Raw genomic sequence first — 14,756 nt, forward strand, 5'->3', positions numbered from 1 at the left:
CTAAGATATCACTTGTTCTTCAACTTGAAGAATGTGATGATCCGTGACACTCATCATCATTCTCACCTATGAACGTGTGACTGACAACCACCTCCGTTCTACCTTCGACTGGGTGAATATCTCTTGGATTCTTTAACCGGAATCTTCGTGGTATAGGCTAGAACTGATGGCAGCATTCAAGAGAATCCGAAAGGTCTAACCTTGTCTGTGGTATTCTGAGTAGGATTCAATGATTGAATGACTGTGACGTGCTTCAAACTCCTGAAGGCGGGGTGTTAGTGACAGACGCAAAAGAATCACTGGATTCTATTCCAGCCTGATCGAGAACTGACAGATGGATAGCTGTGCCGTGACAGGGTGCGTTGAACATTTCCACTGAGAGGATGCGAGGTAGCCACTGACAACGGTGAAACCCTTGCTTAAGCTTGCCATGGAAAGGAGTAGGAAGGATTGGATGAAGACAGTAGGAAAGCAGAGAGACGGAAGGGACCAGCATCTTCATACGCTTATCTGAAATTCCTACCAATGAATTACATAAGTATCTCTATCCTTATCTTTATGTTTTATGCGTTTATCACCATACCCATTTGAGTTGCCTGACTAAGATTTACAAGGTGACCATAGCTTGCTTCATACCAACAATCTCTGTGGGATCGACCCTTACTCGCGTAAGGTTTATTACTTGGACGACCCAGTACACTTGCTGGTTAGTTGTGCGAAGTTGTGTTTATGCCATGGTATTGAACACCAAGTTTTTGGATTCATTACCGGGGATTATTTGATTTGTGAAAAGTATTGATCACAATTTCGTGCACCAGATAAGAACAAGGAAATCAAAGAATGGGTCCACCTTAGTGATGGCGGCTAGTTCTTCCTCTTGAAGATCCAATGGAACGCTTAAGCTCCTCTATGTCTCTTCCTTGCCTTTGTTGCTCTTCCCTCATGGATATTTGATCCTCTCTAATTTCATGGAGAAAAATGGAGTGCTCTTGGTGCTCCATCCTTAGTTCCTCCAAATTGGAACTCAAATCTCCCAAAAAAGTGTTGAGTTGCTCCCAATAGTTGTGTGGAGGAAAATGAATCCCTTGAGGCATCTTAGGGATTTCTTGATGAGGGACTTCCTCATGCTCTTGTTGAGGTCCATGAGTGAGCTCTCTTATTTGCTCCATCCTCTTTTTAGTGATGGGCTTGTCCTCTTCAATGAGGATGTCTTCTCCTATGACAACTCCAGCTAAATTGCATATGTGTCATATGAGATGAGGAAAGGCTAACATTGCCAAGGTGGAGGTTTTGTCAGCCACTTTGTAGAGTTTTAGAGATATGACCTCATGAACTTCTACTTCCTCTCCAATCATGATATTATGGATCATGATAGCTCGATCTACAGTCACTTCGGATCGGTTTCTACTAGGAATGATGGAGCGTTGGATGAATTCTAACCATCCTCTAGCCACGGGTTTAAGGTCATGTCTTCTCAATTGAACCGGCTTGCCTTTGGAGTCTCTTTTCCACTGAGCACCTTCCACACATATGTCCATGAGGACTTGGTCCATCCCTTGATCAAAGTTGACCCTTCTAGTGTAGGGGCGTGCATCTCCTTGCATCATTGGCAAGTTGAATGCCAACCTTACATTTTTCGGACTGAAATCTAAGTATTTCCCCCGAACCATTATAAGCTAATTCTTTGGGTTCGGGTTCACACTTTGGTCATGGTTTTTGGTGATCCATGCATTAACATAGAACTCTTGAACCATTAAGATTCTAACTTGTTGAATGGGGTTGGTGAGAACTTCCCAACCTCTTTTTCGAATCTCATATCAGATCTCCAGATACTCATTCCTTTTGAGCATGAAAGGGACCTCAGAGATCACCATCTTCTTGGCCACAACTTCATAGAAGTGGTCTTGATGGACCTTTGAGATGAATCTCTCCATCTTCCTTGACTAAGAGGTAGAAGCTTTTGCCTTCCCTTTCCTCTTTTTAGAGGTTTCTCCGGCCTTAGGTGCCATAAATGGTTATGAAAACACAAAAAGCAATGCTTTTTCCACACCAAACTTAAAAGGTTTGCTCGTCCTCGAGCAAAAAAAAGAAAGAAGGACAAAGAATAATAAGAAATAGAGGAGTAGGAGAGTTGTGAGTGGTTCGGCCAAGGGGGAGAAGAAGTGTTTGTGATGTGTGAATTTGAAGGATGGATGAGGGGTTTATATAGGAGTGGAAAGAGAGGGTAGGGTTCATGTATTAGGGGTTGGGTTTGGGAGGAAAGGATTTGAATTTGAATGGTGAGGTAGGTGGGGTTTTTGGAGAAGAGTGGGTGAAGGTGATTGGTGAAGAGGTGATGGGGAAGAGAAATTCAGGTGATTGGTGAGGGGTATTTGGGAAGGGTGTGAAGAAGAGAAGGAGTGAGTTAAGGTAGGTGGGGATCCTATGGGATCCACAGATCCTAGGGTGTCAAGGGTTTCTCATCCCTGCACCATTTTGGCGTGTAAACGCCCCTTTGAGTGCCAATCCTGGCGTTAAACGCCAGATGCTGCCTATTTCTGGCGTTTAACGCCAACTTTTCTTCTCTTTCTGGCGTTTCACGCCAGCTTGGTGCCCTTTTCTGGTGTTAAACGCCCAGAATGGTGCCAGACTGGGCGTTTAATGCCTATTCTGCTACCCTTACTGGCGTTTAAACGCGAGTAAGCTCATCCTCCAGGGTGTGCTATTTTCAATGCTATTTTTTATTTTTGCTTTTGTTTTTGTGACTCCACATGATCATCATCCTAAAGAAAAAATAACAATGGAAAATAGAAATTCAACATAGATAAGTAAAAATTGGGTTGCCTCCCAACAAGCACTTTTTTAGTGTCAATAGCTTGACAGTGAGTTCTCATGGAGCCTCACAGATACTCAGAGCATGATGATGGCCTCTCAACACCAAACTTAGAGTTTGAATGTGGGGGCTCTGTTTGACTCTGTATTGAGAGAAGCTTTTCATGCTTCTTCTCCATGTGTACAGAAGGAGATCCTTGAGCCTTCAACACAAGGTAGTCCTCATTCACTTGAAGGACCAAGTCTCTTCTGTCAACATCAATCACAGCTTTTGCTGTGGCTAGGAAGGGTTTGCCAAGGATGATGGATTCATCCTTATTCTTCCCAATGTCCAGGATTATGAAGTCAGTAGGGATGTTAAGGCCCTCAACCTTCATTAAAACATCCTCTACAAGTCCATAAGCTTGTTTCATGGATTTGTCTGCCATCTCTAGTGAGATTCTTGTAGCTTGTACCTCAAAGATTCCCAGTTTCTCCATTACAGAGAGTGGCATGAGGTTTATGCCTGTCGCCAGGTCACACAGAACCTTCTCAAAGGTCATGGTGCCTATGGTACAGGGTATTAAGAATTTTCTAGGATCCGGTTTCTTCTGAAGTAATGTCTGCCTAATCAAGTCATTCAATTCATTGGTGAGCAAGGGGGTTCATCCTCCCAAGTCTCATTACCAAATAACTTCGCATTCAGCTTCATGATTGCTCCAAGGTACTTAGCAACTTGCTCTTCAGTAATATCTTCATCCTCTTCAGAGGAAGACTACTCATCAGAGCTCATGAATGGCAGAAGTAGGTTCAATGGAATCTCTATGGTCTCTGTATAAGCCTCAGATTCCATTGGTTCCTCAAAGGGGAACTTCTTTTCGTTCAAAGGACATCCCAGGAGGTTTTTCTCGCTGGGAATCACGTCCTCCTCACTCTCTCCATCATGGTTTTGGTCTTGCACTCTCTCTTGGGATTTTCTTCTGTATTGCTTGAGAGAGTGCTAGGAGGAGTTTCAGTAACCTTTTTACTCAGCTGACTTACTTGTGCCTCCAAATTTCTAATGGAGGATCTTGTTTCATTCATGAAACTTAGTGTGGTCTTAGATAGATCAGAGACTATCGTTGCTAGGCCAGAACGTCTCTGCTCAGAGTTCTCTGTCTGTTGCTGAGAAGATGATGGAAAAGGCTTGCTATTGCTAAACCTATTTCTTCCACCACTATTGTTGTTGAAGCCTTGTTAACACTTCTGTTGGTCCTTCCATGAGAGATTTAGATGATTTCTCCATGAAGGATTACAGGTGTTTCCATAGGATTCTCCCATATAATTCACCTCTTCCATTGCAGGGTTCTCAGGATCGTAAGCTTCTTCTTCAAAAGATGTTTCTTTATTACTGCTGGATGCAGCTTGCAATCCAGTCAGATTCTGAGAAATCATATTGACTTGCTGAGTCAATAATTTGTTTTGAGCCAATATGGCATTCAGAGTATCAATCTCAAGAACTCCTTTCTTCGGAGTTGTCCCATTGTTCACAGGATTTCTTTCAAAAGTGTACATGAACAGGTTATTTGCAACTATTTCAATGAGTTCCTGGGCTTCTGTAGGTGTTTTTTTCAGATGAATAGATTTGCCTACAGAATGGTCCAATGACATCTTGGATAACTCAGACAGACCATCATAGAACATACCTATGATGCTCCATTTTAAAAGCATGTCAGAAGGACACCTTCTGATCAATTGCTTGTATCTTTCCCAAGCTTCATAGAGGGATTCACCTTCCTTCTGTTTGAAGGTTTGAACTTCCACTCTAAGCTTACTCATCTTTTGAGGTGGAAAGAATTTAGCTAAGAAGGCATTGATCAGTTTTTCCCAAGAGTTCAGGCTGTCTCTAGGTTGTGAGTTCAACCATATACAAGCTCTATCTCTTACAGTAAAAGGGAAAAGCGTAAGTTTGTAGACCTCGGGATCAACTCCATTGGTCTTAACAGTGTCACAGATTTGCAAAAATTCAGCCAAGAACTGATGAGGATCTTCCAATGGAAGTCCATGAGACTTGAAATTCTGTTGCATCAGCGAAACTAATTGAGGCTTAAGCTCAAAGTTGTTTACTCCAATGGCAGGAATAGAGATGCTTCTCTCATAGAAGTCGGGAGTTGGTGTAGTAAAGTCACCAAGCACCTTCCTTGCATTGTTGTTGTTGGGTTCAGCCATGACTATTTTGTTTGCTTCCTTTTCGAAAATTTCTGTCAGGTCCTCTTCAGAGTGTTGTGCTTTAGCTGCTCTTAGCTTCCTCTTCAAGGTCCTTTCAGGTTCAGGATCAGCTTCAACAAGAATACCTTTGTCCTTGTTCCTGCTCATATGAAAGAGAAGAGAACAAGAAAGTATAGAATCCTCTATGTCACAGTATAGAGATTCCTTGAGATGTCAGAGGAAAATAGGAATAGAGGGATGAGGTAGATAGAGAAGATTTCGAACATATAACGGAGGATAGAGTTCGAAATGCTAATTGAGGAGAAATGTTAGTCCTTAAATAGAAGGAGCTGAGAGGGGGGAATTTTCGAAAACAAATTTTTAAATAAAACTAAAAAATAAAAATTTAAAATAATCAAAAAGAATTTTGAAAAAGTGGTTGATGGTTTTCAAAAATTAAAAGTGAGAAAGTGGTTAGGTGGTTTTGAAAAAGATTTTGAAATTAGCAATCAAAAAGATATGATTGAAAATTATTTTGAAAAAGATGTGATTGAGAAGATATGATTGAGAAGATATGATTGAAAAAGAAATTAAAAATATTTGATTTTGAAAAAGATATGTGATAAACCACTATTTTATGGTTTATATTGCATTTAATTAAGTGGTTTTATCAAGCTTTTCACCCACTTATTCATAAGATTTGCATGATTTTACAATTCCTTCCTAGTTTAGTTCTATAATTGAAAACACGCTTCTTTGGTCTTAATTTATCTTATCTTAATCCTCTCCTATTACCATTCGATGCCTTGATCTGTGTGTTAAGTATTTCAGGCTTCATAGGGCAGGAATGGCTTAGAGAATGAAGAGGAAGCGTGCAAAAATGGAAGGAACACAAGGAATTGAAGAGATGGCCAGTGAGAAGTCACGCGGTCGCATGGCTCACGAGACCGCGTGAAATGGAAGAAATCAGAGTGATGCATTCACGTGTCTGACGCGGCCACGCGGACTGGAAGCTGCATGAATGACACGAATGCGTGGACGACGCGCACGCGTGGTACGAAAATCACTGAGTGACGCGATCGCGTGGACAACGCGGCCGCATGACGTGCGCGATCTGCAGAATTACAAAAGTCGCTGGCAGAGATTATGGACCGCATTTCAACCCAGTTTTCGGCCCAGAAACACATATTAAAGTCAGAGAACATGCAGAGACTCAACATGCTTTCATAATTCACTTTTCATAGTTTTAGATGTAGTTTTTAGAGAGAGAGGTTCTCTCTTCTCTCTTAGGAATTTAGGATTATGTTTTTTAGAAATTAGGGATTTATCTCATCTTCACATCAGGTTCAATATTCCTTTATTTTGATTTCTCTTCTACTTTGAGATACTTTAATGCTTTTATTTATGTTTGATTTATGTTGCCCAATTGGCTTATGAATATTTCCCATGTTAGATTTGACTGCTTTGAATGAATGTTATTTGAGGTATTTCGGATATTTATGATTCTTATTTAGGTTTTTATATTATTGGCTTTGATTGATTAACTGGAAGCTCTTGAGTTATCAACTATTCATGATTGATTGTTATGTCGGCTAATTAACTGGAATTCCACTAACTCTAGTCTTTCCTTAGGATTTGGCTAGGACTTGGGAAATCTAACCAATTAGTTCACTTGACTTTCCCTTGCTTATGCAAAGGTTAACTAAGTGGGATTAACTTCCATTCTCATAGGAGTAACTAGGATAGGACTTCTGAATTTTCATATCTTACCAAGAGTTTATTTTATAGTTAATTATTTATTTTATTTGTCATTTAATTTACTTGTTCCTCACTTTCAAAACCCCAATTTACAAAACCCATAACCAATAACATGAACATACCTCCCTCCAATTCCTTGAGAAGACGACCCGAGGTTTGAATACTCAGTTATAAATTTTAAAAGGGTTTGTTACTTGTGACAACCAAAACGTTTGTACGAAGGGATTTCTGTTGGTTCAGAATCTATACTTACAACGCGACTTTATAAAATTCTTTACTAGCAAAAATCATAACGTCAAAATGGCACCGTCGCCGGGAAATTGCAAGCGTGTGCCTTATTATTGGTTATTGTAAATATTTTTCAAAAAAAATAATAAAAAAATATTTTTCTTTTACTTGTTTATTTGTTTCTCCTTTTTCCCTCTTATTTCTGATAACTACTATAAATTCTCACCCCTCTCACTTTGAGTTTAGTTCTAATTTTGTTGCAAGGAATGGAAGCTATAACAGGAATATGCATTAAGGTCAAAGCAATCAAAGATGGACGGAGCCAAGAGGATCTGATCAACCCTTTAGGCAACAACACCCTCCTAGATATCACAGACAAAGACCATCCTACAATGCATACCAAGCTGATAGATATGGTGGACCGCCTACTAGCTACCAGCAAGCCCCACTATATGCTCAGAGACCATCCTCATAACATAACTTTGAACTACTACACTCACAAGCCCCTTTCCACCATTTACCTCCATATGACCCCAATCCTCATTCACCACACCAACCACCATATGAACCATACCCAGAACCACCACCTCAATATACACCATCTCTATATCCTTATCAAGATGAACCACTTCCGTGTTATGAACCTTTTCTCCCAACAAATGAACCCTCCTATCCTCCCCAAACCTCCATGGAAAGCAAACTTGCCTCTATCACTAGTCTCACCTTTACTCTTCAAGCACTTATTTCCCGCATGGGCCAACCCTCTACACCCAATATTCAACCCTCAAGCTCCACTGCACTTCCATCTCAACCACAAAATGATCCACCCATCCCATCACCACCATCCATGGAAGAGCGCCAACATCCATCAATCCAAGAGCAACATGATCCCACTGATACTATTGACATAGAACAAGAGAGAAAGGATCATCTTCGCGAATCCATACTTCATAAGGAGCTAGAGGAGGCACTAATGGTGAAGGTAGTAGAGACCCTTGAAGTTGACAGCACGGTTGAAGAACTAGTGAAGGAAGACAACAAGGAGGATTTTGTACTTGACGGTGAAGAAATGGTTGAACAGGAAATCATCAAGGATGAATACGATTTCATACTTAAATACCTGGATCAAGCAAGAAATCAATTACCTTTCCGACGTTCAAACATTCAAAGAACCCCCATGGCTTCATGTGGGAAATCTACTGAGGAACCTAGTAGGAAGGAGAAATTGGGCACTCCGATGGATAGTGAGCAGCACGATTTGATATTGGAACAAGTGGAGGAAGCCGAAATTATTGAAAAAGAAGAGGAGGTAGTGGTTGAAGACTTAGGAGATGTTGAACCTCCATGGGAAAGTCAAGTTATAGAGCATCCTTCAAAGACATTTGAAGCTGATGTTGAGGAGGGTGTACAACCTCCAAAGCATATCATAGTTGAAGACTTTGAAGGAGGTGATCAAGAGATTGATTCAATCATTAATGAATTCTTATCTACATTTGAATCCTCTCCCATTGGACTTGACATGGAGATTAAAGAAGAAGAAGCACAACCTCCCATGCCCTTGGTGCAAAATGAAGAAGAAATTGAATCAGAAGAAATTTACCAAGAGGAAGAGGTTGATATTAAAGAAGATTGCAAAGAGGTGGAAGATGTCGAAGAAGAGCACAAGGAAGTGGAGCCTGCACGTTCATTAGAAACACCTCCCCCTAAGTTGCCATCATCCTTCACAACATTCAAGTGAGTAAAATTCATATTCCTTAGCTTTCTAATTCCACTTGAATATGGGCTACTGGAGACGGATGGTCAACTTAGAGCTCTCTGTCGCATTAAGAGTAAGAAGAAGATGATCAGTGATAAGATTTATCTTGCAAGGTTCAACATGGTTGTGTGCTCAAAATTTAAACGCAAAGGTTGGTGTAAAGCTCAACTGAATAGGTCTAGGAAGTTGTTTGGCCGCTTTAGTGAGAATTTAGATTGCATACCACCCGGTTGGAACACTAATGATCAACAAGAAGACGGGTGCAAAAATAAGGTTTGGGACCCCAGAATTCAATCTAGAAATCAATACTCTTGGAGCCTTGTCACTTGCTTTAACTTACTTAAAGGCTTTCTGCGCCTAGTTTGGGATCCCGGAGGCTACTGGAATTCCAAACACTGGTGGAGATTCCTGGATCAGTACAAGCACATGCCACCATAACAAGGAGCACACCAGAATGTCCAACTTAAAGACATTAACTAAAAGTGCTAGGTGGGAGACAACCCACCATGGTATGATCGTTCTATTTTTAGTTTTAAGTTTAGTCTGTTTTCAAATTTTTATTGAACCTGAAATTTTTGCATGACATTCATTGCATTTTGCATTTCTGCATACTGCATAAAAAGAAATCGCACTCGACGCGACAGCTTCGCCGACGCGTCCGCGTCATAGGTGCGTTGGGAAGAAAACAAATCGAGCAGAGAGTCACGCAAGAGCGTGGCTGGAGGCATGCCCGTGGCACAAATCGCCCCACGTGAACGCGTCACATGCGGAACATGCCTCCCACGCGTCTGCGTCACCCACGCGGCCGCGTGACCTGGTAATCGACGTAAAAAGAGTGCATAGCCGAAAGTTATGCTAGAATGGTGCGGGATTAGTGCTAGACGCACAATCCCTACATCGCGAACGTGTGCCCCACGCGTCCGCGTCATATCCCAATATTGGCCACTTACGCGATCGCATGACCCACGCGATCGCGTCACCCATATTTTGGCAAAATAAGATTTTGTGAACAGAGAGTTGTGCGGGCGTGAGGCTGCCCTCGCGCCAGTCACATAAAACGAGTCACGCGTCCGCGTGACCGACGCGACCGCGTCGATTAACTTAAAGCGCAAGTCGCGCGAACGCGTCCCATACGCGTCCGCGTTGCTTGCGCCGCACAGCTTATCCTAATCTGCGCCAAAATTTTATCTTTTCACCCCTAATCCTAATTTTTCCTTATCTCTTTCTTACTTACCTCTTCTTCCTTTCTTTCACTTCTCATTCTTCATTTCTTTCATTTTATTTATTTGCATACTTTCATTCATTGAATTATTTTCATTGGTGTTAGAAATTTATTTGGGTCATTATTTTCTATATTTTTGTGAATTGTTTGACAATTATATAATTTTTTTCAAAAAAAAAGGAGGCTGCCTGCATGTTCAATTTAATACTTTCAATAACTTATTTACCATGCATGCTATATGTTTGTGAAAAAGCTCGTATGGCATCCTGCACTTTTCTACATTATTCTATTCTACTATTCAATGCTTGCTTTTCACAAATTTCCTTTACTATTTTATTAATTAAATATAATTGTCATTACAAACATTATTGTTAGTTTCTCATGACTAATAATACATTATGGCTTTTAATGCTTGATTTGTGCTACTCATGCCTTTGCCAGCATGCCAATAAACATCTTGCATTTAAATTGCCTCAATTTATCATGCCCTATTTCTATTGTTGTCCTAATTTCATGGAGTCGCGACCATGTGTTAACGACATTCTTCTTTATTTTGGCATGATTCTTACTAGTACTGCCCTCTCCCTTACTCTACCCCTTTGACTTCATGTCCCTCTCTCTTCTCCCTTTTTCAGGCTGGCCACCGGGAAGAGTAAAGAGAAAGACTCTACAACAAGCATCGGCTGAGGAACCACAACCCCCGCCACCTGCACATCTTTGCATGCACCAAGGACGGTGCAATCTTTAAGTGTGGGGAGGTCGATACTGTATGTTTTTCATTATTGCATTTGCATGTTTGATTGCATATCTATTTGATTTTGTGCATATTTTACCACTTGGTTAAAGTAATATTTTCTTTTTCAAGAAATTTTTATAGTATTTCACTAATTTGAATAAAACTTTTTGAAAAACTTGTTTGAAGAAATCTTATTTTGGAACATGGTTTAAAGATTGAACACACAAAACCAGTGAGATTTTGAGCCTATTTGATTGGTTTCATTTTATCAACCAATATATTTTATTTTTGTGTGTCTTTCTCTCTAAAATTGTGATCTTTGTCTTGCTTAAATCTATATTTCCATTATTTGATGTATGCATGCACTTATATGATTGAGGCCTTGTTTCACTAAGCTTACATACCCATATGGCCTTACCGTTCCATTATCCTTTGCAAACAAATTTGAGCCTATTTTACCCATTTGTTCTTTACTTTAGCTCATTACTAACTCTAAGTGGAAAACAATAATGTCCTTAATTTGAATCCTTAGTTAGCTTAGACTAGTAAAAGTGCCCATAATTTAAGTGTGGGGAAGTGGGTTTGGAAACGTTTGGTTTGAGAATTGAGTATGTTAGACTTTGTGTGAAAATGTGAAAAATGTTAAGAACATGTTTATGCATTCAAACTTTAATCATATGCATTGAGAAGAATAAAAGAAAAAAAATAAAAAAAAGCAAATAATAAAGGGGACAAAAATGCCCCAAAGTAAGTGTTGATATCAATGCATATGTATTGTACTCAAACTCAGGATGCATGAATATGTGGAAAATATAGTTAATTGAAAGTTAGATTTCGTATTTTAATTAAATGGATTGTCTTAAGTTAGGTGGAAAGTTTATGTTAATTAAGGATTCAAATTTTAGTCCACTTGGCCAAATACAATCCTACCTTGACCCTAACCCCATTACAACCCTTAAAAGACCTCTTGATTTCTGTATTAGTGCATTAAATTTTTGTTGATTGTTAGATGAAGAGCAAGCTATAGAAAGCAAGATTAGTTGAGAATTGAGAGAATTGACCTTAGACACTTGAGAGTTAGAATGATATACACTACTAGTGAGGGTTCAGTGCTTAATTCTGTGTTCCCTGCTTTCATGAGCTATCTTCTTCTTGCAAGTTATTTGTATTGTATTTTGTGATTTAAATTAGTGAAATCCAGTTCATACTTGTTCTTGAAGGATTATTTACTTTTTCACCAAGTAGGTAGAATCATTTTATCATGTAGTTGCATTCACATTCATAGGTTGCATTGTATGAGTCCTGCTTTCCCTTATTCATTTATTTTATCTCCTTGAGCTTAGCATGAGGACATGCTAATGGTTAAGTGTGGGGAGGTTGATAAAACACTATTTTATGGTTTATATTGCATTTAATTAAGTGGTTTTATCAAGCTTTTCACCCACTTAATCATAGGATTTGCAGGATTTTACAATTCCTTCCTAGTTTAGTTCTATGATTGAAAACACGCTTCTTTGGTCTTAATTTAGCATATCTTAATCCTCTCCTATTACCATTCGATGCCTTGATCTGTGTGTTAAGTGTTTCAGGCTTCATAGGGCAAGAATGGCTTAGAGAATGAAGAGGAAGCGTGCAAAAATGGAAGGAACACAAGGAATTGAGGAGATGACCAGCGAGAAGTCACGCGGTCGCATGGCTCACGCGACCGCGTGAAAATGGAAGAAATCAGAGTGATGCGTTCGCGTGTCTAATGCGGCCGCACGGACTGGAAGCTGCACGAATGACGCGAATGCGTGGACGACGCGGCCGCGTGACGTACGCGATCTGCAGAATTACAAAAGTCGTTGGCAGAGATTCTGGGCCGCATTTCAACCCATTTTTCGGCCCAGAAACACAGATTAAAGTCAGGGAACATGCAGAGACTCAACATGCTTTCATAATTCACTTTTCATAGTTTCTCTCTCCTCTCTCTTAGGAATTTAGGATTAGGAATTTTAGAAATTAAGGATTTATCTCATCTTCACATCAAGTTCAATATTCCTTTATATTTATTTCTCTTCTACTTTGAGATACTTTAATGCTTTTATTTATGTTTGATTTATGTTGCCCAATTGGCTTATGAATATTTTCCATGTTAGATTTGACTGCTTTGAATGAATGTTATTTGAGGTATTCCAGATATTTATGATTCTTATTTAGGATTTTATATTATTGGCTTTGATTGATTAACTGGAAGCTCTTGAGTTATCAACTATTCATGATTGATTGTTATGTCGGCTAATTCACTGGAATTGCACTAACTCTAGTCTTTCCTTAGGATTTGGCTAGGACTTGGAAAATCTAACTAATTAGTTCACTTGACTTTCCCTTGATTACGCAAAGGTTAACTAAGTGGGATTAACTTCCATTCTCATAGGAGTAACTAGGATAGGACTTCCGAATTTTCATATCTTGGCAAGAGTTTATTTTATAGTTAATTATTTATTTTATTTGTCATTTAATTTACTTGTTCCTCACTTTCAAAACCCCAATTTATAAAACCCATAACCAATAATATGAACATACCTCCCTGCAATTCCTTGAGAAGACGACCCGAGGTTTGAATATTCGGTTATCAATTTTAAAAGGGTTTGTTACTTGTGACAACCAAAACGTTTGTACGAAGGGATTTCTGTTGGTTCAGAATCTATACTTACAACGCGACTTTATAAAATTCTTTACCAGCGAAAATCCTAACGTCAATATGATTGATAAGAGAAGATATGAAAAAGATAAGATTTGGCAAAATTAGTTTTACAACTTGAAAAATTAAAAAAGATTTGAATCGAAAACAAAATTATCTCCTTGATGCTATCCTGGCGTTAAGCGCTGGTGCACGAAGTTTTGATCATCAATGGTGCCATCAACATGGTACGCTCAATTGCAATCTCAACTCTTTATCACAACTTTGCCCAACTAACCAGCAAGTGCACTGGGTCGTCCAAGTAATAAACCTTACGCGAGTAAGGGTCGATCCCACGGAGATTGTTGGTATGAAGCAAGCTATGGTCATCTTGTAAATCTCAGTCAGATGGATTCAAATGGTTATGGAGGATTGATAATTAAAAGATGAATAAAAACATAAAATAAAGATAGAGATACTTGTGTAATTCATTGGTGAGAATTTCAGATAAGCGTATGGAGATGCTTTGTCCCTTCCGTCTCTTTGCTTTCCTACTGTCTTCATCCAATCCTTCCTACTCCTTTCCATGGCAAGCTGTATGTTGGGCATCACCGTTGTCAATGGCTACAGTCCCGTGATAAACCCCATTTTTAGGGTTTATCTTGTATTGAATTTAGAGTATTTTGATGACCTTTTCTCGCATTTAACCTATGAATTAGCATGGTTTTGTAATCTCTCCCGTATTTGTGCTTAAGTGTAAAAACATGCTTTTTAACCCTTATTTTGATGAACTTTAATTCCTCTTTGATTCGATGAGATGCCTTGATGTGTTTGCTAGTAATTCCAGGATTGAAATAGGCTAGGCATGGATCAAAGGGAGCAAGGAAGGAAGCATACAAGTGAGAGAAGCATAAAAAGTTAAAGAAGTGGAATCAGCCAAGCACGCGCACGCGCACAAGGCGCCAAGAGTTGATTAGGAGTTGATAATTAATTTGAATGCCTCTAAAGCTAGTCTTTCCTTTAGGAGTTGATTAGGATTTGAGGAATCAAATTGATTCATCCACTTGACTTTCCTCCATGGTTAGAGGTTAACTAAGTGGGAGCAATGGACAATTTGTCATCACAACTGAGGAGGATAATTAGGATAGGACTTCTAGTTCTCATATCTTGCCAAGAGCTTTGTTAGTTGTTAGTTTATTTCCTTTGCCATTTATATTTCTTGTTCAAAATCTTAAAAACCCCAAATAACTCACAACCAATAACAAGACACTTCATTACAATTCCTAGGGAGAACGACCCGAGGTCCAAAACTTCGGTTTATAAATTTTAGGGGTTTGTACTAGTGACAAACAACTTTTTGTATGAAAGGATTATTGTTTGGTTTAGAAACTATACTTTACAACGAGATTTCATTAGT

The 14,756-nt window shown here is 39.3% G+C and overlaps 1 non-coding gene across 1 annotated transcript; it reads left to right on the plus strand.

Annotated features, from left to right (window-relative positions):
* Positions 1–4,494: 4,494 nt before the first annotated feature.
* On the plus strand, positions 4,495–4,602 carry LOC112699782 (small nucleolar RNA R71). The gene has a single exon (XR_003152720.1). It is a non-coding gene; the product is annotated as a small nucleolar RNA R71 (small nucleolar RNA).
* Positions 4,603–14,756: the final 10,154 nt, after the last annotated feature.

Source organism: Arachis hypogaea, chromosome 6, assembly GCF_003086295.3.
Source record: "Arachis hypogaea cultivar Tifrunner chromosome 6, arahy.Tifrunner.gnm2.J5K5, whole genome shotgun sequence".
Lineage (NCBI taxonomy): Eukaryota > Viridiplantae > Streptophyta > Magnoliopsida > Fabales > Fabaceae > Arachis > Arachis hypogaea.